The sequence below is a fragment of the Canis lupus genome, chromosome 19 (assembly GCF_003254725.2).
Source record: "Canis lupus dingo isolate Sandy chromosome 19, ASM325472v2, whole genome shotgun sequence".
In the NCBI taxonomy this organism is placed as follows: domain Eukaryota; kingdom Metazoa; phylum Chordata; class Mammalia; order Carnivora; family Canidae; genus Canis; species Canis lupus.
Window position 1 is genome coordinate 14,372,284 of NC_064261.1, and position 27,564 is coordinate 14,399,847.

General features: G+C 33.8%; 1 long non-coding RNA gene and 1 pseudogene across 1 annotated transcript; both read left to right on the forward strand.

Annotated features, from left to right (window-relative positions):
- Positions 1 to 1,537: 1,537 nt before the first annotated feature.
- LOC125753007 (uncharacterized) lies at positions 1,538 to 26,918 on the forward strand. The gene is made up of 3 exons (XR_007403800.1): positions 1,538 to 1,736; positions 22,442 to 22,557; positions 23,684 to 26,918. It is a non-coding gene; the product is annotated as an uncharacterized LOC125753007 (long non-coding RNA).
- On the forward strand, positions 26,699 to 26,800 carry LOC112642818 (U2 spliceosomal RNA; annotated as a pseudogene).
- Positions 26,919 to 27,564: the final 646 nt, after the last annotated feature.

Genomic DNA, 27,564 nt, shown 5'->3' on the forward strand with positions numbered 1-27,564 from the left:
TTTCTAGCTTTATTCTATATCCTCCTGCTTCTTCTACTAGCTCTTCTTCTGTCATACTACACTTTTCATTTCTTTCTTCCTAGCTGTTCTCTTTCTCATCCCTGTGGCTTTTTGCACACTGTTCCTTCCACCCAAAATGCGCACCAGTCCATTCTTTTTTTTTTTTTTAAGATTTATTTATTTATTTATGATAGACATAGAGAGAGAGAGAATGGCAGAGACAAAGGAGGAGGGAGAAGCATGCTCCATGCCGGGAGCCTGACGTGGGACTGGATCCCGGGACTCCAGGATCGCGCCCTGGGCCAAAGGCAGGCGCCAAACCGCTGAGCCACCCAGGGATCCCCACACCAGTCCATTCTTTGCCTAATTGTTATGTATTTTTCCATTTTCAGCTTAGAAATCAGTTCCTGTGGGACGAATTCCCTAAACTCCTAGTCTGAATTAGGTCCTCCTTCATTTAGGACAAAGTACTTCCTATTACTGTCAGTCATCATACTGTAAGCAATTATTAGTTTGCTTAACTCTTATCAGATAGAGTGCCTTGCATAGTCACTTATTATGTTCTTAAGTATTTGCATGGGCTCTGGCAAGTTAATAACTTGATTTAACTTATATTAGTCTCTCTAAAACGGGACTAGTGAATTAGACAGGTAAAATAAAACTAAATAGGACTAGTAAAGACCCCAAGCTCTTAGTCACTTTGACCACTCAGTCATACTTATAAACCTAAAAGTTATTGTTTGAATGCTCTGTAGTCTGTTCACAAGGATACATGTATCATTTTGCAAACTTGGGGCAATTTGATTCATTAAACCTCTCTGTTACATATATTTTTCATGATGACTTAGTCACATTATTAGTGAACCGTATAAACCAAGTGTAGTTTTGAGTTCTTTAGGCATTGTCTCCATACTCTGAGTGTTTGCCTGGCTCATGCATGGTAGTCGCCAGTATAATCATTTTCAGCACTTTTTTAAACTCGCTTTTATTTTCATATATCTGTATATAATTTTGTTGTATTTATAGTACATATTGTGGTGAAGACAACCAATATACATTTATTTGTATTTTGTGTCTATTTTATATTAAGTGAGTTTGAAAAACCTTATGGATAAGTCATTTCTTAGTGTTTTTTTGGAAACAAATACATAATTAGTTTAAAGCTCTCTTTCTATATGGAACTCTTCAAGAAACTATGTATTTCTATGTGTATTTCTATGTGTAAAGTATGTATATGTGTAAAGTATTTTTTAATACTGTGTGTAAAGTTTCTTTCTTTCTTTCTTTTTCTTTAATTACTGAGACAGTGTTTCTCCTGAGAAGCTTGGTAAGAGTAGAAACTGTGTAGCATTTGTTTTGTTTTTCCTGGGAACAGGACTTGTATTAACACTGTCTCATGATGATTCTGGTAGTATTCATACATACATATAATTGCTAACTAAAGGACAGAGGTAAACCGTTCATGGAGCTGAGTGCTTGGACTTTGTTAATACAACACTAAATCTTTTTGTTGTTGTTGTTTTGTTTTGTAGACCTATGTGGCCATAATTCAGATGAAAATGTTCACAAAGGCCAATTTTTGAGAAGGAAAATAGAATTACATCCCGTTCGCTTTGGTGCATCGATTAAAAAGCCAGATGTTAAGAACAGATGTCAATGAGTTATTTTTCATATGCCATGGTTTACAGTTATGAACTCTCCATTTATCACCTCAGATGGGAACAGTTAATTTGACAGTGAGTGTTTTGGTTATTAGCCAATTTCAACATGGGTCCTTGGGTTTTTGAAATCTGATGTACAGATATGTGATAAAAAGACTTACAGTGGAAGTGCTGTTAACTTGATTTTTGTGCCTTAGAGTTTACCAACACATAATGCAATGGGAGTGAATATTCCTCCTGGTGAATGAGCATAAATCCAGCATTGGCAAAGAAACAATGCATATGTTATGACCAAAATATAGAATGGTTAATCCAACTGTAAATTCCAAATATCCAAATGTCAGACCCTTGGACAGGTGTATGGCTTACTGGGTTTTGCTTATTTATTATTTGATTTAATGGATAACAATATCCATTAAAATATTTTTCACAATATTTGTATTAAATATGTTTTAGAATTGGTTTTAACATTTTATCTACTATGGGATGCCTGGTGGGCTCAGCAGTTGAGCATGAGCATCTGCCTTCAGCTCAGGGCATGATCCTGGGGTCCTGGGATAGAGTCCCACATCGGGCTCCCTGCATGGAGCCTACTTCCCCCTCTGCCTATGTCTCTGCCTCTCTCTCTCTCTCTCTGTGTGTGTGTGTGTGTGTCTCATGAAAAAATAAACAAAATCTTTTTAAAATATTTTATCTAGTATGGAATAATTTTCAAACGTAGATGATACCATATTTCAAATTGTTAGCTATATTGACATAATAAATATTTTTAAGTCAGCCATTTACTATCTTGAGCTAGGATATTTAAGTAGCAGACAAGATAGTGGGATAATAATATTTTTAAAATATGTATGGACAATATTTGGAAGATTAAAAAGCTTTAGCATATCCTATATTTTATATCAACTTTGTGAGCTAAATCATTAATTTTATTATTCCCAAAGTTGGAAAGAATGGATATGGGATTTAATTTTTTCCTTTCATTTTCTATTCTAGTTTTCTTTCTGCTACAGTTCACTACCTTTCCTTTAATTCAGAGCTCAAACAATATTTATTTCAGTCCAGAGGTTGAAAAGTGCATCAGATTCTACTGTAGGAGATCTGATCATATTATAAACAATTTAAGCCCTTTTCACATCTTTACATAAACTGATGACTTTGATAAGTGCAATAGAAATTGGCTTATATAGCTTACCTTTAACCAACTGCTAGATTAACTGAAGCTCTCCATTTTCTCTGTAAACATATTGATTAGAGCCTATAGTGCATTGAAACCTCCGCATTTCTGCTCCTATTACTTTCATTGTATGTTGAGTATGCGTCAATAGTGTCTTCTCAAAACTCTTTGTATCAGGGCAGCCCAGGTGGCTCAGCGGTTTATCATGCCTTCAACCAGGGGTGTGATCCTGGAGACGAAGTGGGATCCAGTCCCACATCAGGCTCCCTGCATGGAGCCTGCTTCTCCCTCTCCCTGTGTCTCTGCCTCTCTTTCTCTTTGTCTCTCATGAATAAATAAAATCTTAAAAAAAAAAAAAAAAAACTCTTTGTATCAGTTGCATCTGTTGTATTAATGAAATGTAATTGACTATTGTATAAGTCATTGAAAAATAAAATCAAACAAAAAATTACTTCTATGAAGACTAAATGACATGATTTGAAAGCTTAAATATGGGGTAGTTGCAAACTTAAGTGTGTACCTGAAAATGTAGAAAAATTGTAGAGGAAAGGAATTATGAAGCACTAGGAGGCTCTTGCATTCAAATTGCTTTACATTTCTTTTTAAAAATTCTAGTTTCTCCTTAAAGAAACTTAAATTGGTACATTTTGCATATAATTGATTCAAGAAAATTTAAGAAACCTGCAAATTGTAAACCTAAAGGAAATGGCTTTCTTCCTACAGTAAAGAATAAGCAAATCAAGTTAAAATTGCTATGTTGTAAGTTAAATGTTTAAGTTATGACTACATCACTATTTTTATGATTTCCAGATTTAACTTCCATTTACAATGATCTTACTTACCACTGACTGATTTCAAGTGTGCCAGATATGAGGGATTCAGTTGTTTCTAAATACTTAATATTAACTCATTAAATATCTGCTGCCTAACTCAGTGTCCAAGTCACAATGATGTTTGTTCATAGAGACCTAGAATATTCTACCAAAAATGTTAGATCTATCATGTGAAATCTGCAAAGTGTGGAATCTGCACTGTCCATGGTAGGTAAGGAATGAGGAGAAACTTTTGTGTGACGTGAAGAAACAAACATATTACTACCTCACAACAAATAGAAGCAGTGAGTTTTTCAGGAATCTGATGTAGCATTCTGGTTCAGAGAAGTTCTGGCTGTGCCTTGGGGTTGAGCTTGCTGTTTATCACTTGAATGCAAGGGACAGATGACAAGGGGAAGTTTCCCACATGTGAATCCATCCTTGGACCTTAAAGAGAAGATGATGGATGTTAGTGTGGTGAGAGATAAATGGGCTCAAAGTAATTATGCCCCTGAGTATTCTGGCTTAAGTCTTTTTTAATATAGCATTCTCATGTAAATTATTTCTTTCAAACATTTTTTTTTTCAGGCTAAAGGGCTGAAAAATCTTTGGTTAGGATAAACAAAACAATTGTAAAAATATTTTTATACTCTAAATGAAATTTAAGTGTACTCGCAGATACTCTATATTAACTCTGGTTAAATTTCCTAGAACACATAATACTCAATTATACCACTGAAACTTCTGTTTTGGTCTCTCTGGCACCTAGATATATTTCAGAGAAATGGCTAGTTTTGCACACAGATATTGGTGATTACTAGATGGCCTAAAAATTTGGATTATTTTGTTAATTTAAATTTGGCTTTCTTAAAATTCTATAATTCTATTTTATGATCCAGATAAATATGACCTTGAAAGGGAAAATGTGTATCTTAAAATAAAATATAACACCCATAAGTTCTTAGGTTTTGTTTTTTCATCTGCAGTTCTGCAAAACACATTCCATTTCCATCCACAAGTTAATTTTTTCAAGTTATCTTAAGAATTTTATCTGCATGAAATTTTCAATAACTACAAAGTAACTGGAAATTTCTCTGAAGATATTATGATTAAATTACCAGCAAAAATCTTATGTGCTTGGAATTTCAAAATGATTTGGACAAGCAGCCAAAAACTTCTTTGTCATCAAATCTGTGTTTACAAAGTACAGCTAGACACATTTCTGTGCTTTACATTTCTTTGAACAGAAAAATTGAGTGTACATGTATGTATGCATATGTAATGAGGCCATATTGACTAGACTGACCCAGTACAAGAAGGAATAATCATCAGGAAAAAAAAAATTTCCCCCCCAGATTTTTTTTGCTATTGTCTACTAATTTAATAAAAATGTTCAAACAATGTATGTTTCATTAAAACCTGAGTTCTTAGTGTAGTTCAGGGTTTTTTTTTTCCCACTTCTTTTTAAGATTTATGATTATCTTCTAGAGCAGTTTTAGGTTCACAGCAAGATTGAACAGAAGGTACAGAGATTTCCCATCTACCTCCTGCCTATACATGCAAAGCCCCCATCCCCCGTTATGAACATCCCTTACCAGAAGAAACATTTGTTACAATTGATGAATCTACATTGATATACCATAAACAAATAGTTCCCTTTTATGCATTAAATTCTGATAACCTACTGTGTACCTCATATTTAAATGGAACCTTGAAATTTTACGAAAACATTAGAGGGGTGGGTGCCTGGGTGGCTCAGTGCCTGACTCTTGATCTCAGCTCAGGTCTTCATTTCAGGGTTGTGCGTTCTAGGCCTACGTTGAGCTCCGTGCTGAGCATGGAGCCTACTTAACAACAACAACAGCAATTGAAAAACACAACAATAAAAAAACCTACATGTGATAAGTAAAAAAAATTTGATGCCCAATTGGATAAATAAAGTACTGAACATGTTTTCCTTTGGCTTTAGCATGAGATTTTCATACAACTTCTGAGACACCATCTAGGTTTATTCAGTTTAAATTTATCCAAAATAATCTCTTTGGACAATATAAGCCTATACTTTTGAGTTATTTCTGTTATTCATTAGGAGAGTTGTAGACTGATAGCTTCAATTGCCATCTTAGCAGGAAATCTCCATCAAATGTGCTAAATATTTATAATATTTTAAGGGAGTGTGAACACATTTTAAAATGTATGCAGAGCAACCAAGAGGTTGAAGAGTTTACAGACGAGATTATACATAATGATCAAAGGAACCGGGCACATTTCTTGTTGATAAAACTGATTTTGAAGAAGGCGTGTATTGAAATACCTGGAGGGCTGCCATTTAGTGAAGATTTAGACTTACTGTTTACAGCTCTAAAAGGCTGAGGGAACCAAAGATAGAGGGAATCCACAGGGAAACATATTTTAGTTTAAAAGAATGATATTTGTAAAATTGGGATGGTCCAAAAATTGGAAGAAATATTTTATAAGATTGTGATATATTTTCCTTTGTGGTATGAGAACATACTTGGCAAAACTTATTTATTTTATAACTGAAAGTTTGTATCTTTGACCACCTTCCTCCAGTTCCCCCTCCCCCAACCCTCCACCTCTAGTTACCACAAAACTGATCTTTTTTTTTTTTTTCTATGAGTTTGCGTGTTTTGGTTTTGTTTTGTTTTAGATTCCACATATAAGTGAGATCATACATTATTTGTCCTTCTCTGTCTGGTTTATTTCATTTAACGTAATGCCTTTAAGGTCCATTCATGTTGTTGTAAATGGCAGGGTTTCCTTATTTTTTTTTTTTTTGGCTAAATAATACTCCATTGTATACCACATCTTCTTTATCAATTCATCCATCTATGGATGCTTAGGTTGTTTCAGTGCCTGGACTATTGTAAATAACACTGCTGTGAACAAAAGGGGAGCTGATAACTTTTTGAGTTAGTGTTTTTGTTTCCTTTGGATTTATTTCCAGAAGTAGAATTGCTGGATCATATGGCAGTTCTGTTTTTAATTTTTTGAATATCATCCATACTGTTCTCCATAAGTGCAACAGTGCCCAGGGTTCCCTTTTCTCCACATTCATACCAGCTTTTGTTAGTACTTGTCTTTTTGATGATGGTTATTCTAACAGGTGTGAGGTGATATCTCATTGTAGTAGTAATTTGCATTTCCCTAATGACCAGTGATATGGAGCATGTTTCTATGTACCTTTTGGCCATTTATATATCTTCTCTGGAAAAATATCTCTTTAAATACTTTGCCTATTTTTCAGTTGTATTACCTTTTTTTTCTGTTGGGTTGTATAAGTTCTTTGTATATTTTGGATATTAACTTTTGCAGGTTTGCAACTTTTTTCTCCGTTTTGTGTGTTGTCTTTTCACTTTGTTGATGTTTCTATTGCTGTGTAGGAAGTTTTTAGTTCGATGAAGTCCCAGATGTTTATTTTGTTGATTATGACAGAACATTCACATTTAAAATAATTATTGATATATTTACATTACTATCTACCATGGTTGTAACTATTTTCTATTCATTGCCTTTGTACTTCATTTTTCCTCTTCTCACTATTTTCCTGCTTTTTAAATTGAGCATTTAATATCATTCCATTTCACTTTTTTATTTCTCATAGCATATAAATTAAACTTCTTTTTATAGAATTTTTAGTGGCGACCCTAGACTTTGAAATATACATTTTAAACTAATCTGAGTCAACTTTCAGATAATCCTTTACCACTTCTAGCTATTGTAGGTTTCTTATGAAAGAGTTTTCCCATTTCTTGTCTCCTACCCCTGGTGACATTGCTGTTCTTCATTTTATTGATCCATACGGTATAGTCATCCAATACACTGTTACCATTTTTACTTCAAACAAATAATTATGCTTTTGATCAGTTAAAAATAAAAAATATATTTTATATTACCATCATTTATTCTTCTCTAATGTTCTTAATTTCTTTATGTCATTTTAAGTTTCTATATCATTTTCATTCTCCCTGAAGAATCTTTTAAAGCATTTTTTGCAAGACCATTCTTCTGGTTATGAATTCCTTCAGTTTTTATTTGTAGGGAAAAGGATTTTTTTCTTCTTCTGTTTTGAAGGATAATTTTGCTGGATATAGAATTTTGGGTTGATGGTTTATTTATTTTCTTTGAAGTCTTTAAATATTTTGTTTTACTCTCTTCCTACTTCTATAGTTATGAGAATACCACTCTAATTCTTATCCTTTTTCCTCCATAGGTAGGATATTTTTATCCCTTGGGCTTTTTTCAAGATTTTCTTTTTGTCTTTCTTAAGTTTGAATATGACATGCTTAGGTGTGGCTTTTTAGGTATGTGTACCACTAGGTATTCTTTAGGCTTCCTAGACTTTTCATTTGGTGTTTATCATTAATTTTGGAAAATTTTCAGCCACTATTACTTGTTGTGACCAATTTCCAATGATTATATTAGAGCCAACTCAAAATTGGACACCGACTGTGATCTTGGTCAGGGATTGCGATCCTGATAATCACACATGTGCACACACACACACCCAAGAGGATATGAAAATTTTACTAGTCATGTAATGAGGCTTTCTAGGAAAAGCAGGGAATCTTCCAAGCAAATGCTAAACTGCCCTTGAGAGTGTAGGCATAGGATTTTCCTTGGAGTAATTATGGTGGTTAGGAGCTAGGGCCAGGATGAGAGTTCCTGTGCATTGTTTGAACTTAACAGCTCCCAAAGGAGCATCTAGGTTTTTCCAGATATAGGAAAGAAGGTTCAGACAGAGGCATGAGGCTTAAAAGATGTCAGAAATCAAATACAAAAAATTGAGTTAAACCCTTCATTATATTACTTTCAATATTTTTTTGTTCCAATCTTTTTCTAGTATTCAACTCTATATATGTTCTGTCTTTTGAAATTATCTAATTTGGATGTCTGTTCTGTTTTTTTCCCAATCCTTTCTTCTCTTTGTATTTTAGTTGGGAAATTTCTACTGACCTGTCTTCAAGCTACTGACCCTTCAGGCATGTCAAGTCTGCTGATGAGCCTATCACAAGAATTCATTTCTGTTAAAATGTTTTAAATTTCTAGTAATTACAAATTATTTGAATTTCCTTCTCTCTGCATGTATTAGTGAGGTTCTTTAATATTGTCTTCTTTTTTGATTAGAGCCCTTAACATATTAAATGTAGTCATTTTAAATTCTTTGATAATTCCAACATCTGCATCATTCTTTGAATCTATTTCTGATGATTGCTTTGTCTCTTAAGGCTGTATTTTCATTTATTTTTTTGTCATGTCTTACAATCTTTTTGTTTAAAGCCAGACATATTTAACTGGATGATAGAAACTGAGGTAAATAGACTTCTTGTGTGGGAATTTATGTTATCTGCTGGGAGTTAGACTGTTTGATGTTTGCTATAGTTACACTTGCTAGAGGTGTTAGATGTCCCTGGTATCTTTGTTTTCGTCTCCTCTTTCCACCTTGGGCTTCCCTTAGCATTCTTCATCATGTGATTGAAGTTCCTTCATCTCTAATCCACTCTAATCCAGGATCTCTGTTAGTGTGATGGGCGAACAGGAGCATTCTATAATCTTCTCATTATACCTTAGTGTTTCAGTATGCCCCATCTCAGGACTGTGCCTTTGACAAGTGTTTCTTTAGTGGCATAGCATCTTTCACTGACCCCCATACACCTTTCTCTCATTTCAGCATTTTACATCCATTTCTTTGAAGCCTCAGACTTTGTTAACTATGTTTTCTTTCTCTTTTTCCCTTAGGTAAGACAAAAAGACTAGAGAGGGCAAAGTGGAAGGATGCCCTTTTTTCACTTGGGAAAAAGCTCTAGCCAAGTCTTTTCTTTGGAGAGTGAGAATTTATGATGACGAAAGTTTTGGGCATTTCACAATCATCATTCTTATTTTGTCATCACCAGAGCCACAGAGTCTTTCTTAAATACTCACCTGTTGGGGTTCCTGGAGGCAAAACCAATGAAATTGTGAATCTTTCCTAAGCCTACATTTCCCAGGAGTTTTTCACTCTCAAGCTAGTTCACACTTGGCCCCCAGATATTCATCAAAATTGCCAGTTAAGTGTTCCACTAGTTCATGGCTCTAGTGGTTTCTATTTGAAGTGAGTCTATCTTGGCTGTCTCCCTGGATAAGGCTGCCTCTCCAGGTTCCAGGGTGACAGTTTGCCCTACAACTTCATTTCTTGATAAGCCCAAGAAAAATAATTAATTCTTAGTTTGTTTAGCTTTTCTGTTGTTGTTGTACAAACAAGAGTGATGACTCCCAAGCTCTGTACAAACTGGAGTTAAAACCTGCTTTCTTATTTTTAAACAATTGGGAAAAGTTTAAGGAAAGTTTTCAAAGTTTACATATTCATGAATAGTATAGAGATGTCTTCTTATCTCGGGATATTTGTGTCTGGTTTCTCATTTTTCCCTAATTCTCCTCACCACTTCCTTCTTATTCTTAAATCTCCTCTTAAAAGTTACGTTTTTAGTGATGCAAGGAGGATTTGAGATGCTTTGGGCATAGAGTGTAGTCAACTTGCATGTTTCAAAGCAAGCTCCCTTACTTACTAGTGGATAACTTTTAGCAAGTCATTTATCTAGTCTCTGTCTTAGCTCCCTCACTTGTGAAATGGAGATAAAAGTAGAATCCTATCACATTAATAAATTGATTAACATTAAGTTCTTAGGATAGTATGTGGCACATAGTTAAGTGCTCTACAGGTGTTATGTATAATATTAAATAAGTGGTCTACAATGAGGATAACTTACTGTATGTCTCTATCAGTTACTGTATTTCAGATCTTCACTTTGAATAATTGGTGAATAACATCTTGATTTTGTGAATTCCCTAACAATCCACAGAGCCATTATAATGACATCCAAAGCTACTTTTTATTCTGATCTTCAGAATCCTCTGAGAGAGATTGGGGAGACATTGCCTTTCTCATTTTAAAGGGACATCATTATCTTGCCAAAATCCCACTAGTAAGTAAACTGTGCTAGAGCTTGAAGCTAGGCTTCTGATTCTAAGTGTGGTGTTTGTTCCATATCATGTACTATGTCAATAGATTTTTTTAAGTTTATTTATTCATGAGAGACACACACGGAGAGGCAGAGACACAGGCAGAGAGAGAAGCAGGTTCCCTGCAGGGAGCCTGATGTGGGACTTGATCCCAGGACTCCAGGATCACACCCTGGGCCAAAGACAGGTGCTCAATCACTGAGCTACACAGGCATCCCCTATCTCAGTAGATTTTAATGAACTTTTAACCATATTCAAGTTGTAGTAAAATCAGTGTCCTGTTATCTTTGAGAGAAGATACTGAAAATGAGAATTTAAAATTCTTTTCCTTTTCATCTGCAAATATTATATGATCTGTGCAAAGCCATAGCTTAATAATATTTTTGCTTTTCTTATTGCAATGCATCTTAAAATGTCAATATTTGTAAAAATGAGGGTAATCATACAGAAAATGTAACTCAGAAAATGTAACTCTAACCAGTAGTTCTGTTCATAATACCAAAGAAAACCAGGGTGAATATTTTGAAGGAAACCGAGTTGCTGTATAGTCTCAATTCTCACTTCATTTTAAATTTGTAATGTTACATAGACTCACTGACGATTTTGTTATTACATTAGAATTAATGCATAGGTGTAGTTAATTATAATTGCTTCTTATTTTCCAGATCTAAGTTATTAACAATAGTTTATAATATTCTACATTTTATGTCTCCTTTTGTTACCAAATGCTTTGGTATGTATATTGTCTTCATTCTATAAGTTAGCATCCAGCTGCAGTACATTTTCAAGTTGATGAAGTAAGGAATTATTACATGGGATAAGGAACTTGTTAAATGACAGAAGGAGCTAGGAACCATTTATTTTACTTTATTTTTATAAACTTGTTAGTAAATCTTTGTAAGTCTATTTTTACAAGTTAAGCGGTTTTATATGTTTTAAGAGCAGTATACTGTGCTGTTTAAATTATTAATTGACTCTGGATAGGTCATTGATCTAGTGACTAGGCATTCTTAAATCCACTTTAATATGTTTGTTTGGCTTTTCCTAAAAACAAGGCTGGGAAAGAGGAATTCAGAGTTCTAACGGAGAAAATGCTCATTTGTGCCACCAGCATTTCTAAAGAATACATTTGTTTTCTGGCTATATGTAATACATATATTTTATTTAACTGTACATAAATAGGAAGTTTCCATAGTTTTGTAAACAGATAAACTATTGTTCAGGCTTCCTGAACACAGTCCATGTTATTGGCCAAGCTTTATTATTATTATTATTATTATTATTATTATTATTATTTGCACTGACAAACGTGCCCATATATTTTCATTTGCAGCACAGGTTTGTTTTGTTTTGTTTTGTTTTTTAACAGAAAACAACAAAAACAAAGTCTCCCAATAAAATCTAGTGATTTTTTTTTCAATGAATTGTTGAGAATAGTTATTCTCTAAAGAATGGCTGCATTCTCATACTTCATGAAACAGCAGATTTCAGAATGAGTTCCCGAGGTTGTAGGAAATGCCTCAGGGATATTTCAGAGAGCTGGCTGAGAATTGGAGAGGGCAGGTAACATTTAGTGGAGTTATTAATTTTCTGCTCCCACCTCAACCTGCATAGAGGTTGTTTGTAATATTTTATTTTATCATTAGGGAAACAAGAATTCTTCTGCTAAAATAACACACATTTGAAAGCCCCTATTCTTTAAAGGTGATATTTTGTACAACAATATTTTTAAAGGATTGATGTTGGAGTATACTGTGTCAGGAAACAGCATTAAAAATAAGTGTGATGACTTAACTATAGATTTTCAGAACTTTCAATATAGATCAAAATTTTGAGGACAATGATAAGGCTGAGAATTCACAGAAGGAACAGATTAATTCATATAGTTTATGTATGTGAGAATATAATGACCCTGGAATTTCTGTTCTGCGAAGCAGTCTGCGAACATCCAGTTGGTCATTGTTTTTAAGAATTGTTGTTCAAGAGGGACATGCCTAGACCAGCCAATTACCCGTAAATGTCCCCTCAATACTGAAGACTATTTACTTCCAAATACTCCGAAAAAAATACCACGTTTTCATCTTCTCCCTAAAACTTGGGGAGATCATTGAATTACAATAAGGTAATGAAATTCTAAAAAGTAATTTTAGTTCAGTATTTGTACAGTCATACAAGAAATGTTACTTGCCAGCAGATGAATTGTATTGCAGAAGTACAGCTAGGACATCTATAAAAATCCAATGTAGACTTTTTTTTTTTTTTGCTTTCCCTTTTGCCCCCAAAATCCTTTTGTCATTTTTCAACCTTTAACCTTAAACTTCATTTGACTGTGAGGCCTGCCAAATTTTCATCAAGACAGCAGCATATAGATACAAAGGGAAGCATAAATTATTATCATTAATAATCCATCCTGTTCTTCCCCCACCTCATTTAAACTAATGGACCATATGTTGCCATTTTCTTTTAACTGTATCCAAGAAAATTTCAGAACAGAAGAGGAGAAGAGTTTGTAAAATATATGACCACAACCTCACATTTATTTTCCAATTAAGACAAGAAAAGTAATGATAACTGTGATACTTTTTTATCTGTCTCCATGGAAATATTTCTTGATGAAAAATAGAGTAATCAAATTTAGTTATTTAAAGTTTCAAAGGAGAAAAATATTTTTGAAAATGTTTCAAGGATTTTTAAAATTTTTAAATGTTTCAAGGATGTTATAATGAATAAAGATCAACAAAATTTTAGTGTATTATTATTCTTCATAGCATACATTTTTTTCTTTGACTACTCAGGTTAATTGGCCATGTTTTCATTTGTTGGTGAAAATCTTAACATTTTTATATCCAGTCAAAGGTATATATACCATTAGATGAAAGGAAATGCTGTTCAAACTAGGGAAAATAAGAGCAAAACAGTCAGAGTAGTTGGATGTAAATTATTTTCAGGATGCAAGAAGTAGTAGAAAAAACTGAGATGGAGCTTACATAAAGTAGAATGGAACTTGACATAGGAATTTTGAATATTATAAATCAGATATGACTGGAGGATTAGGGGAAAACCAAGCAATCTATTGAGAAAGAATTTAGCAAAGATAATATGGAAGATGTTTGAGGCATAAAAATTAGGTTCAGAAAACTACACAAAGGTAAGCAGAAAAAATGTGGTTCTCAGTATGGTGTAATAGTGACCCAGGCTATCCATGAATTCAAGTCTCGGTCCTGGGCTGGGAGCTCATCCTAACAGTTCTTTCTCAAAAGATGTTAGGAGCACCATTGGTGTTACTGTCATTGGAAAGAGGAAATCCCTAGACTTCAGCAATGCTATAAGATGATGCTGAGGCCTAGTCATCAGATTTCTCACCCTTAGGCTTTGAAGGGTTATTATATGAGCTGGAATATCTGCAGTGATTAGGGGTGAGGCTAAAGAAAAGATATTTTCAATTGTTGTTATGATCAGGGGCAAGTCAGGGTAGAAAGCATTTACATATTTTTCCTCATTGTTTTTCTAATAAATAATATATGGAGAAATTATGATAAACTCTAAAATTGTAAAAATTGTGTACTTAACTCATGCTTGATGACTCATTCAATTTGACTTCATAGTTTAAAAATTATCCAGTCCACATCAGTTATACACCAGGTACCATGCTAGGCCTTAGCTATAGAGAAATGAAAAAGTGAGGTACCTGTTCTCCAAAGCTTTTGTTTTTGTTTGATAGGATTTTCTTTCTTGAGACTTTTCTTTTACTTTGATCTCTAAAAATGTTGGACAGGACAAAAGAAAAATGAAAGGACAGGAGGACAGAAGGAAAGAAGGATAAAGTATAGTTTCAATAATCTGCCATCTGGTCTCCCTTTCTCTTCTTGCTACTCTTTTGATATTCTCCATAGGGTAAGATCTTTTTGGAATAGATTGCCCCCAAAAACATGCAGATGACTTATCATATAGCTTAAAGAATAAAAGCCTAGCTCCTAACTTTGAACACTCTATCTCATGAGTGTACATTGTAAACTTCAAATATACTGGTGTCTTTCTTCCCCTTTACACTTCTTGCCTAGCACCTTTGCACTAGCTCTTGCTTTGACGTGAGAAACTCCTTGCCTGGATCTTGTCATGGCCACTTCCTCCTTCAGATCTGTCATCTCTCCAGAGTATTCTTATGACTTTCAAATATAAAGTGGCCCCTCAGTCATTTCCCAGAGTACTGCCTTATATTATTGCCTTTGTGTGAAGTCTTACTACTAGCAGTCAGTTGCTCTACTTATTTAATTATGTTTTACTCATTCAAATGTAAGTTCATATGTTTGTTTTACATGTTTAACTACTAAATTGCCATATCCTAGAAATAAATTCTTATCTAAGATTTTCATCAAAACTTCTCATGAAAATCTCCAAATAAAGAGAACAAGCTCAGTTAAGAAATGCCAGAGAAAAACAATAATAACAATAATAAAATCCAGTAGCACTCCTGAAAAGGTTACCCAGATATACATTCAAAGTCTCTGGAAAACAGATTTAAAAATAAAAAACTTTAAAAAAAAAAAAAGGTAAATTTATTGGTTCATATAAGTGAAAATTCCAATGATAAGACGAATTTCAGATAGAGTTGAATCTATGTACCCTAAAGTTATTTTGAAAATTCAGTCACCTTATAGTTATGTCCCCAGTCTGCTTCTATTATATTAGCTTGATTCTCAGACAGGCTTTCTCCTTATAGTTGGCTACCATTACCTCAAAGCTTCTCATCCTATAAGGCAGTATTCTTAGCATAAAAAGTTTTTTTCCCTAAAAATTCTAGAATTAGCTATTATTGAACTACCTTGGGCCATGTGCTCATTCTTGACTTAAGTACTATGGAATACTTTGACCAAAGCCTTAGAGCCACATGAATAGGTAAGACTATCTGAAACAATATGCAATGAAAGTAGGAGAGGTTGTTCTTCAAACAGAGCAGGAGATTGTCACTTGAGGGAAAAGATAGATTATAAGCTGGTGAAAACCAAAAAATATTCATGGCAAAATCAAAAAATGTTTTTGAATATGCTTATAACACAAAAACAATACAGATTATAATATCAACTCTACAAATAGAATGCAAGAAGTGGAGAGGAAAGACAAAACCAGCACACTTTATTTCAAAGAAAATCCAATTTTTGTCATTAATGTTAATCAGATTGATATGAATTTAGAAATTATTTGAAAAATTTTAAGTCCTTGACAAATGCATTTATAAAATTAATGGCTATTTTCTGAACTAATGGTACATGATCTACATGGTATATTATATACTAATTCTTAGCTGGCTGATGTTGATTTGATGAGACAGTACTTTTGTTTTATGTTGCTGTAATATTAATATTGGCATGAACACAATATATCACCAAGCAATATAAATAAGGAAGAATTTTTAATAGTGAGATGGGGTATACAAATTCTGTGATGTCTTTTTGTAATGGAATCTGATGCAGGTCATACTCAATATGAACACTTCAACCTCTGAAACACCATCTACTTCCCCAGAGCACAGCTCAGAAAGAAATAACAGAGTACCTAGAGGTGGGAAGATCTATTACAACTTTCCCATTTCTGGAAAATAGCTGAGGTCTGGGTTTGAGAAAGAGCTCAACATGGAAGAAGGGCAGGGATGGAACTCCATTAAAAAAATAATAATAATAAAATAAGTAAATAAACAAGCAAATAAGTTTACCAGAAAACTTTGTACTTATAATAAACAAAATAATTGTGGGCAAATATGTTTATTTATTTATTTATTTATTTATTTATTTATTTATTTATTTTTTGCATCAGCATTAAAGACCCTCTCACACACAAGATTTTCTTCAAGTATTAGATGACCTGCTAATGGCATGGTTTGAACTGTATCCTCAAAGTGTGTATCCTCAAAGTGTATATGTTGAAGTCCTAATCCCTGGTACTTCAGGATACAACCTTATTTGAAAAAAAAAAAGGTCCCTTAAACAAAACAAAACAAAACAAAAAACAAAAAGACTCCTTAAAGAGTGGTAATCAAGTGCAGGTGAGGTCAGTAGGGTAAGTCCTAGTCCAATTTGACTGGTAACCTCTTAAGAGGAAGAACTCTGTCAGAAAGATGCCCATAGAAGAGTATGTGGAAAGACACAGAAAGAAGCACAGTGTCTACAAGCCAGAGAGAGGCCTGGAGCAGATCCTTCCCTCACAGCTCTCAGAAGGAATAAACCCTGGGAACATCTTGCCTGCAGGCTTCTCACCTCTAGAACTGTGAGATAATTAGCTTCTTTTGTGTAAGCCACCCAGTCTGTGGTACTTTGTCTTGGGAGCCTTAATAAATTAAAATAGTCTGTAAATAGAGTAGAAAATGGAATAGCATAGGAATGCCTGGATGGCTCAAGGCTTGATCCTGGAGTCCCCGGATTGAGTCCCACACCTGGCTCCCCAAGGGGAGCCTGCTTCTCCCTCTGCCTATGTTTCTGCCATTCTCTCTCTCTCTCTCTGTGTGTGTGTGTGTGTCTCTCATAAATAAATAAGTAAATCTTAAAAAAAAAAAAAGGAATAGCATAGACAAGAGAGAACAAATAAAGACAATGAAAGAAGATAGTCTAGGTCAGAAGAGAAAGATTTCCCACAGCCACACCCATTTTTTTTTTTTTCTTAAAAACAAATTAGAAGTTGATACTGGATCCACATTATGTGTCCTTGTGTACAATCTGCAGTTTGTTGTGTTTGGTAGTGGTCTAGAAAATCACACATAATTCACATTATGGAGGCTGAGTATTCAAAATAATCCATTTTATGATCTTTATAAATTAGTTAAATGAGTATCTTTAATATGGGTGAGTTGAAAATACATGTTCCTTGAGAAATAGGCCCTTGGTATTCTATTCTATTTGGGAGATACAAAGACAAATGCAGTCCGTGATATGATTTTAGTGTTCCTACTAACATACATATATATGTAATTTAGGGATAGTCTGCTCATTTAGGGGTATTTATACCTGGATTGGTACCACTCTTTAAGGAACAGTGCATCGAAAGAGCTCACTTCTTACCAGTTGTACTCCACTTATATAATTCCACTTTATGTCCTCTTTGAATAACAGGCTAAGACTTTATCATGCAAAAAAGGCAAATGTAAATTCACAGTTTTGCTTTGAGTCACAGCCTCTGCAACTTACAACATTTAATGTAAAAATGTATATAAAACAGAGATTCTAATTTATCAGTTCGAGTTTACTCGGTAATTGCCAGTTCTTAATCACAGCCTAACAGTGTAATCTAGTCAACAGTGTTTGAGTTTTACAAAGGGAGAATATCATTTGAGTATTATTATTCTTTCATGTATATGCTGTTTTTTAGTGTAAGGTAAGCAAACTCTTCCTAAAGGAAAAGTGAGGGATCTTCTGAAACATATATTAACATTTTCTGTGTTTCTCATTAATTATACAGATTTGGGTTTGGGTTTTAACATGGCATGCTGTCTCAGATAAATATAAAAATCTCCACATCATTTATCTTATGTTGTTGTTGCATTCTTTTGGTAAAAATTAGTGATTTTAGCCTTTGATTCTCAGGAGCTCACTATCTCATCAAAAAAATCCATTGTGCCAAATTAATTTTCATGTAATTTATTAAAGTTAGTGCCTCATCAACCTGAAAAACTGTCAGTACATATGGTTATTCTTTATTTTACTGGGGGATAAATTCAAACCATCTTCTATATTTAGAAATTCTGAAAGAGGCAGCAAGCTGTATTTATTTTACTTTCATCAGTTTATGAATTTGCAAATAGGTAAGAAACATGTGATTATTTGAAAAAGTTCTTAACTGTGCTATATATATCATGAAAAGCCAGGATAAAATGTGTAAAACATTAACGGAGTTTTTAGGATTATCTGTTAATGAGGCCTCGTTAAGGAGTCTTCTTTTCTAAGATGTTTATATTTGTAAGTCATTATTTTTTAATTAAACGAAATCAGGCACATCTGTGTCCAGTATGTGAACAAAAAATCCCTATTTGTTACCTCAGCCATTTTACTGCTGATACTAAGTGAAAAATGTACACAGCACAATTTCTTCCCCCTGAAACAAAATACCAATTAAATAATCTGGAAAGTGTTACTGATGAGCTGGAGTCTGGGTTCTATACTTAGATTTGAAATAAAGCATGCTTTGCCCTTTCACAATGTTTTAATTTTGAAAACTGTCAGAGAGTGTTTAACAGGAACAAAAACCACTGTGTGAATGCTTAATTCTTTATCAAATTCAACCCACCTGCACCTATATTATTAGCATTTTTCTGTCACCGTTTTGTTGGTTCATTACACTTTGAAAGAGAATTGTAGAATCTTCAACTTAGGGGAGTAGACTGCCCTGTAGGTCAGGTTTAGTTGAGAAAGGTTTTTCAGAACAGAAAAATAAGTGCAGAAATATACATGAATTTTACCATATAACATAGAGCAAGAATATAACCCACATTAATAGGTTGAAGTCTCCACTCATTTTTGTCTTTTGTACTTTCAATTTTTCTTTTTCTGGTTCTGTTTCTACTTAAGGTGCATGTATGAGACATCAGGAAAAATAGTTGAAAGATTTATGAAATTTTTAATTGTTAATTGTATTACACTATTTTATATTCAATTATATTATTTTTAATAATATTAAATAGCTTGAAAGATTATGCAAAGAGTTTTGTTGATTGTTTTTCTCTACAATTCATTGATTTTTCACTGACTGAAATATTAGGTGATACTTGGCAACATTTATAAATAGTTCTTTTCAATCAGCTTCTTTTTTTTCTAAAAAAAGAATTTCTTCCACATGTTATTCTTAATTTGGCTCTCATGGAATCATAGGATTACTTGAGTTTTTAAAATATCTTCATTCTTTATTCTCTCTTGTTTTTCCATGCTAAGAAAGAAGTTTTTAATTTATTTTTTCAGTTTTTTAACTTTTATTTTAATCCCAGTTAGTTAACATACAGTGTTTTATCAGTTTCAGGTATACAATTTAGTGATTCAGCACTTCCATACAACACACAGTGCTCATCATAACAAGTGCCCTCCTTAATCCCCATCACCTGTTTCATCATTCCCCTCACCCTCTTCCCTCTGGTAACCTTCAATGTGTTCTCTATAGTTAAGACTCTGTTTCTTGATTTCTCTCTCTTATTTTTACCCTTTGCTTGTTTGTCTTTATTTTCATTCTACAGAATTAAAAGCCAGAAATTATGCACTTTTGATTATTTATTTTTTTCTTTTTCAGTACATAATTTTAAAAAACTGACATAAATATTTTGTTACATTAATTTGCAAAATTTACATATGACAGATGCTGAATTCTGCATCTCCTGATTCCTTAACGATTGTTTATTGGACCAAAATCATAAAGCCAGACAAAAATTGTTCTAGAGCATTTCTATTGCTTAGTGTGTACATAGTCATATTTTAAAGAATACTTGATCTTGTCATAATGAAGTCTACATACATCTTGAAATAGAGTCGAAAGCAAAAGTTGTAAGGTCAGATTGCCTGGGTTCAAGTGCAGACACTAAAAATTACTAGCTCTGGGAACATGGGTAAAATTCCTAACCTTTATAACCCTCAGTTTTCTTACATAGAATATGGGGGAAAATAATAGTGTCAAACTCATAGTTCATTGTGAGGAGCAATTGTGATCTATGCAAAATGACCAACAAGGTACCTAACAATTTGTGAATGCCCAATAAAGGTTGAGTATTTTTATATTTAAAATACTTCAATGCTTTCCTTAAGTTATGATTAAATTCATTCCATCTTTACCAAGTGATTTAAAAGACATCATTTATGGGGTTTCACTAATTCAGTAGTACTAAATATTTGTTACCTCCTACTGCCATTACTGCATGCATTATTTTACCTAATAGAAGCAAAACATAGAAATGCTTTTCCATTCATAAGGTGGATACACTGGAACTTTTTTTTTTTTTTTTTTTTTTAACTTCTGGGTAGCTTAGGAGCTTCTCAATACATTTTGGAAATTTAATTGGGTGCATAGCCATACTGCCATTGAAAATATCAAATTAACCTTCAATACAAATGAGAATTTTGTAAGAAAAATTCCATTGTAGAATATTTATTTAGTACAACAGCAGTCTTTGTTAAAGGTCAGAGTAAAATGAATTGCCTTTTTTTCCCAAGTTAAACATATGAAAATTTAGAGCTATAATTTCACTTTTCATTCACATTTCCGTTCTTGATGGTTTCATTATATGCATTCTCATGTTAAATGAATAAGTGTATTCAATTAGCAAGTACATTTTCAGCATTATTTTTGTCACAGTGATTCTGGATGTTCCACATTTGAGGATATAAATTAAGTAATAAAGAAAACTTTAAAAATTTTAAATTCAGGGATCCCTGGGTGGCTCAGCGGTTTGGCGCCTGCCTTTGGCCCAGGGTGCGATCCTGGAGTCCTGGGATCGAGTCCCGCATCAGGCTCCCAGCATGGAGCTTGCTTGTGTCTCTGCCTCTCTCTCTCTCATTCTCTCTCTCTCTCCTCTGTGTGTCTATCATGAATAAATAAATCTTTAAAGAAAATTAAATTCAAGCAATCATTTCATTTTGCAAGGTATATTTTACAAATTTTCTTCTATCATATTTCAGAAAAGAATGAGTTATAAATTCTGAACAATTTTATGCCATCTTTAAAAGCTTATTTTTTTAAAAGATTTTATTTTAAAGACAGGGGCGGTGGGGGGAGGGGGGTTAGAGACACAGGCAGAGGGAGAAGCAGGCTCTGTGCAGGGAGCCTGATGTGGGACTGGATCCTGGGTCTCCAGGATGGGGCCCTGGGCTGACGGCTGCACTAAACTGCTGAGCCACCAGGGCTGCCCTAAAAGAAATTTTAAACGTTAAAGAAATTAAGTAGAGCATAGGGATATGAAGGATTCACAATATGACTATACTTTGTTATCTGGAAGTTAAACATTCTTTGAAAATAATTACATTTCTAGAACTATTTTTGCCGGGGGGAAAGTTGTATATTTTGGCATATTTCTTTGAAATTTATAGGAAAGTCCCTTTCAAGGTGCTTGTGTACTTCAACTATCTCTCATTGCTGGCCCAGGTCAGTAATGACTTCAGTCTTATTGTCTGCCTCCACTCTATTTAATACTTCAATTTCTAACTAAACTTGAATGAGTGAGAGTTAAGCAAAATTGAAGGCAATCAACTTTAATTGAGACAGATGGGTAATTTTATTTTGATAAAAATTATAATTCCTAATGTAGATATATCCTTTATTACATTTCAAACATGTGTTATGCTGCCTCAAAAATACATATGTAAAATTGTTAGAAATCAAAAGGAAACTAACATAAAACAATTGCTGAAAATTTTTGCATATGTTGATCACCTGACAATGTTCAACACATCAAATATATAAGAACGTGGAGAAAATTTGAATGTTATACTTAAGGTTTAATTCATGAATTAATAATGTTGATCTTCTGTTCATCTCTCTTTCTGTGTAAGACCAAACTTTCTGGTACTAGCAATGGCAAAGAGAATAATTTTGGCAATATTTTATCTGGTTTTTATTTGGTTTGCTCAACTCCAGGCCAACTTAGGTGGATCATCAGAATAGTGAACTTTTGTCATTTTGAGCTTATAGTTTCTTCTCAGTAATGATGTCAATAAATATAGTAGATAAGAATATGTAGGTACATTTCTACCTGTAAAGATTTTGCCAAGTTATAAAAGCTTTCTCTCTCTCCTCTCTCTCTTGATATACAGATATATAGGTATGTCATCCATGGTGGCCTAGCACGTGGAATTCGCAAAGCTGCCAAAGCCTAAGACAAGTACCAAGCCCATCTGTGTGTGCTTGCCTCCAACTGTGATGAGCTTGTGTAAGTCAAGTTGGTGGAGGCCCTTTGTGCTAAACACCAAATCCATGTAATCAAGGTTGATGACAAGTATCAAGGGGAATGGGTAGGCCTCTGTAAAATGGACAGAGAGGGAAAACCCCATAAAATGTTTGGTTGCACAGTGTGGTGGTTAAGAACAATGGCAAAGAGTCTCAGGCACAGGATGTCATTGAGGAATACTTCAAATGCAAAAAATGAACAAATAAAAAGCTTGGTTTTTGTTCCTCAAAAAAAAGTAACATGTATACAATGTTACATATGTTCATATGTTATACATAAACATGTTATATATAATATAAAATCTTTAAAATATATATTTATAATATATGACATATATAAAACATCTCAATTCATTTCTAACATCCTATATCTCATTTTTTAAAACAAGAATAAAAGAACAATTCTTCTATCAAACAATCCATCTTAATCCAAAAGCCTATATCCTACTGAAAGTCAAAGTATAGCATTGGAAGGACTTCCTTGAAGAGACAGGCATGCTTGCTATCACCATAACAACTTAGCAGCGGACTACAGGTTACATAACATGCTGTCACGCATTTTATTCTTCAGCACATCATATAATCTGTTCTGACATAAGTCAAAAGAGCCATTATTTTTTTTATTTAAATTCAGTTAGCCAACATATAGTACATACTTATGTTCAGATGTAATGTTCAATAATTTATCAGTTGTGTATAACACCCAGTGCTCAAGGTAAAATATAATGCAGAAAACGCACAAATCCAGGTGTCCAGAATGCTAAATTTTCTTAGAGTATACTTGCGATGTCAGCACTCTGTTCCAGAAAGAAAATATTACCAATTCCTCAGAAGTCTCCCTGGTTTTCCCGTCTAGGCACTACTCAGCCCAAAGTTTATACACTGTCTTGACTTTTAACTCTATATATTGTTTTGCTAAAAGCAGCTATTGATTAACTACATTTACTTATTAGATAAGGAGACTTAGGGTTTGTCGTAAAGCCATTGCTTCGTCAATTAAAGGCAGTAAATTCTGCAAGCAAGAACTAGGTTATAAAAGTTGGAAGCAATATTAAATAAGCTAAATATTCTTGTCATAGAACTGAAAGTACGGTTACTATTCTTCACAGGCCTCCCTTCTGAAAATAGGACCTCAGACCTGGGAATCTGGCCTCTGTGCCTTGCTGGAAATTTTATCGTCAACCTATTTTGACATTGGCCGTTGGGAGTCTGAAATAAGGAACTCGGATGCTTAGTTCCAGATAGAGAAGATAGTCTTAAGGGGAACTGTGGGATCTGAATCTCAGCAGCAATTGTTGAAATCCTTTTTTGTCTGGCTTTAACCTTTGTAAATACAATATTCACCTTCACTTTCTCCCAAGGAACATGAATAGGCCTGTATAGGAATTGGTAAATGAGCCATGGAGAATGAGGATGGAATCAAATTGAGTGAAATAATTTCAGCTGCTGGGAACTCTTAATAGGCATGTAAACAAGAAGGGGTTTGTTGTGTGTGAACGCTCTCACGGAGGTGCATGAACCCTTATCTCTTCATGCTGGCTGCATTTGGAGCGGTTCGTGTTTAATTTGAAACAGTCTCCTGATGGTTCAGTTCAATTTGAAACTGTGCTCAGCCCATTATTTTATTATTTTTAGCTTAGAACAAAAGAAAACATTTGGAAATAACAGTCATTTCAAGTGGTGGGTTGCATGGGACACTTCATATCATTTTCCAAAGTATGTCTGCAGTATTTGGATATGTAGCTAAAGGGTTAGGGGAATTGAATGTGATGCATTTTATTTGCTTGTCAGAAGTAAAAAAAAAAAAAAAAGTAGAGAAATCATGCCTAAAAATAATGCATGTAGCTGTTTTGTTAACAGGTCTGTATCTTCCCTTTCTTTTCGCCATCCCTAATCCAGTATAATGGCATTGTCAGTATATCCTTGCTTTGTGTTTGTTTGAAAAAAAAACCTTTGATCTTCGCCTCAAAGTCTCCCTTCCTAGCGTTATTTTTCATTCCTCACTATCATTTTCTAGACCTTTCAGTGCTTGTACCAAAGGACTATTTCCCATTTTGAGAACCTGTGATGCTTAGGGTGCGACTGTTTTATATATGGTTAACAGAAATGCATTTTAATTAGACCAACTATTGTATGAGTAACAGCTTTAGAATAAATAAAAGACACGAAAGTCTGTGTGTCTATGATTAAAATGTTTGCAAATACATATTAACAAGTTTGTATCAGTCAACATATGTATTGAAACAAATTTTCTGAAAAAAATCCTTTTTTTCTACAATTAACTAAACATACAAGTAATTGTAAGAGAGTACTAATTTTAATACCCTGTCAACTAGAAGTTATTTATTCCTTCAGAATAAATCAATATGCTATATTTAGTGATCTTTAAACATAATGGAATTTACCCCCAGTTTTTTGGTGTTCTAAACTCAGACTTACTTAACTGATGCAGACATTTGACAGAATTAAGTTTAATGATCTCTTCAGTTTTCATTATCTCCACTCTGCCTGGGACTTTGCTAAATTTTTACTAAGAAAGAAATAGGGAAAGAAAAACCTAATCAAATAGCTGTAGTGAAACATAAGCAAGAAATGCTATATGTCAATAAATTAATATAAACCGATAATAATGTAACTGAAGTGATCCTATACTGGATTATTAATTTTGATTTTGAACATCATCCAATCAGGATTCATAACCAACAAGAGGATTGAAGGAGAAGTAGCCTGGGAGCCACCAGGGATTCTAACTTCGAGTGAAAGCATGGCTTTGGGTCTGTTTTTTGTGTGTTAATTTTGTTCTTCAATAGATGTCAAACAGTCACAATGAATCATTGTCACAACACTTCAGGAAGAAATATAAAAGGCAACTTTTTATCTATAGCTTCTAGGTGGGAAAAAAAATGCCTTAGTGAAATTTAGTAATATATTTCTGGCCAGAAAAAGGAGCAAAACCAACATCTTTAAGCTTCCCATGTTCTGTTTTCCTTTTAAAAAAACATTCTTCCCTCTGCCACCCTCAGACTAATTATGATAGAAACATGAATCACAAAGCCTATACTGTTCATATAATTAATTGGTGATCTAGTGAAGATGTTAAAATGGGACAGTCTTTCCAAAAAAAGAAAATGAAAAATCTATTAGTACAAATAACATTAGGAACTGGTGGAGACTTTTCCCTATTAGCTCCTATTCTAGAAGAGGAATGGGCCAACTAACAGTCCTAAGGCCAAATCTGGTCTGATGCCTGTTTTTGTAAATAAAGTTTTGTTGGAACACAGCCACCCGTATTCATTTATGTATTTACTAGGGCTGTTTTCATGCTTCCACTGTAGCAGAGTTAAGGAGTTGCAATAAAGACCATATGGCCTACAAAGCTTAAAATATTTATTATACTATCTGGTGCAGTAGAGAAAAAGTTTCCAGACTTCTGTTTTAGAAAATAAATCTCACATCACATCTCTGATTACATGAATCATGCTTAATCACTGTGACTGATTAGTTCTATTTTTACGTCTTTATTCAGTACTTAAATCCATGTAAACCGTTAATAATAATAGGAATAATATCTATCTAGATTTATTCATCACCTAATGTGCGGGATAATGTACTAAAATGGGCATTGTTTTAAGCCGTTAAGTTTGGGGTAATTTGCTCCACAGTAATACAAAGCTAATTGAGTTGGCATTCCTATTTTGTTGATAAAGCACCTGAGGCACCAAGAGACTAATGTTCCCACTGTCACAAGCTAGCAAGCAATAGATTCTGTGCTCTACTTTCGACTAGATCTGCCTTACTCCAAACTGTTGGAAGCTTTTTGGTGTCTCTTGGAAAAATCTTTTCCAAGTTTATTTCCTGCCCCATATCATGGATCTATATTTCTAAGAGGCTGTTCTTAGTCTCACCCGCTGGACAGGTTTATTAAATCAAGTAAAATGGAAAGGGAAATGTTGGAATGTATTTCAACTTCTTTTCATCTGCAGGATGGATCAAAATATCATTAAATTTTATGCTAGAAGAAACAACCATTGTTTTTAAAATACTGCATGTGGTCTGCCTTATTATAAGATCATTTCATTGGAGCAGGTGGTTGGGCAACTCATCATTTTAAAGTGAGATATATTACCGCTTCTCAGCCTTTTGGCTAAGATCAAGTGGACTATCTGTTCTTATCAGTTTAATAAAGTGAGACATGTTATGCACAAAGCAAGCCTATCTTATCACTTAAGACCTAAGAAAGCAGAGAAATGTAAACCTGTGTTATTATAAATTTTCAAATATAGGGACAAAATAGAAGAATTGGAAATCCAAAATATGACCACATAATAATCAGGAACAGTTTACAATGATGCTATTTTTTTTCTCTATGGAATTTATTAATATTAACAATAAAATAAAGGTAAAATGCATTATAAAGTACAATCAATTCCTGGTGCGAATTTTCATTGCATTAGGAACAGTGTAATATTTACATTTACTCTAGAGGTAATAGAGCCACTCAACAATTAATGGAGGAAAAGTTATATATTTAAGATGTGACATGTCATGTCTGTCTAATTAGACTGCTTTGTTATTCACCAAAGAAGTGTGTAAGGAAGTTGGAGATTTTATCCTGGCAATATCTGGTTACTGTAGGCTAATCAAAAGTTGATAGAACATTCTGGAGTCCTCTTCCTCAGTGCCCTACACCTGCGTTTACAGAGAACCACAAGACTGTTCTTTCTATGGTATATCAGAAGCATCACTTGGATGCTGTTCATCTATTTTGTGAAAGGAACTTTACTCAAAATTTCCTAAGCCTGGAAATTTGTAAACCAACTAATCATAGTGCATGTTCAATATTTAAGGTTAATTCAAAATCTACAATAAATCATAAGAGTTTATAATTAGAGCCAAATGATGACAATACATCAAAAACCTAAAATAAAACTTCCCATCAACACTAGTTCTTTAAAGAATTATTATGTTTCCTCTGTGTGTGTCTGTGTGT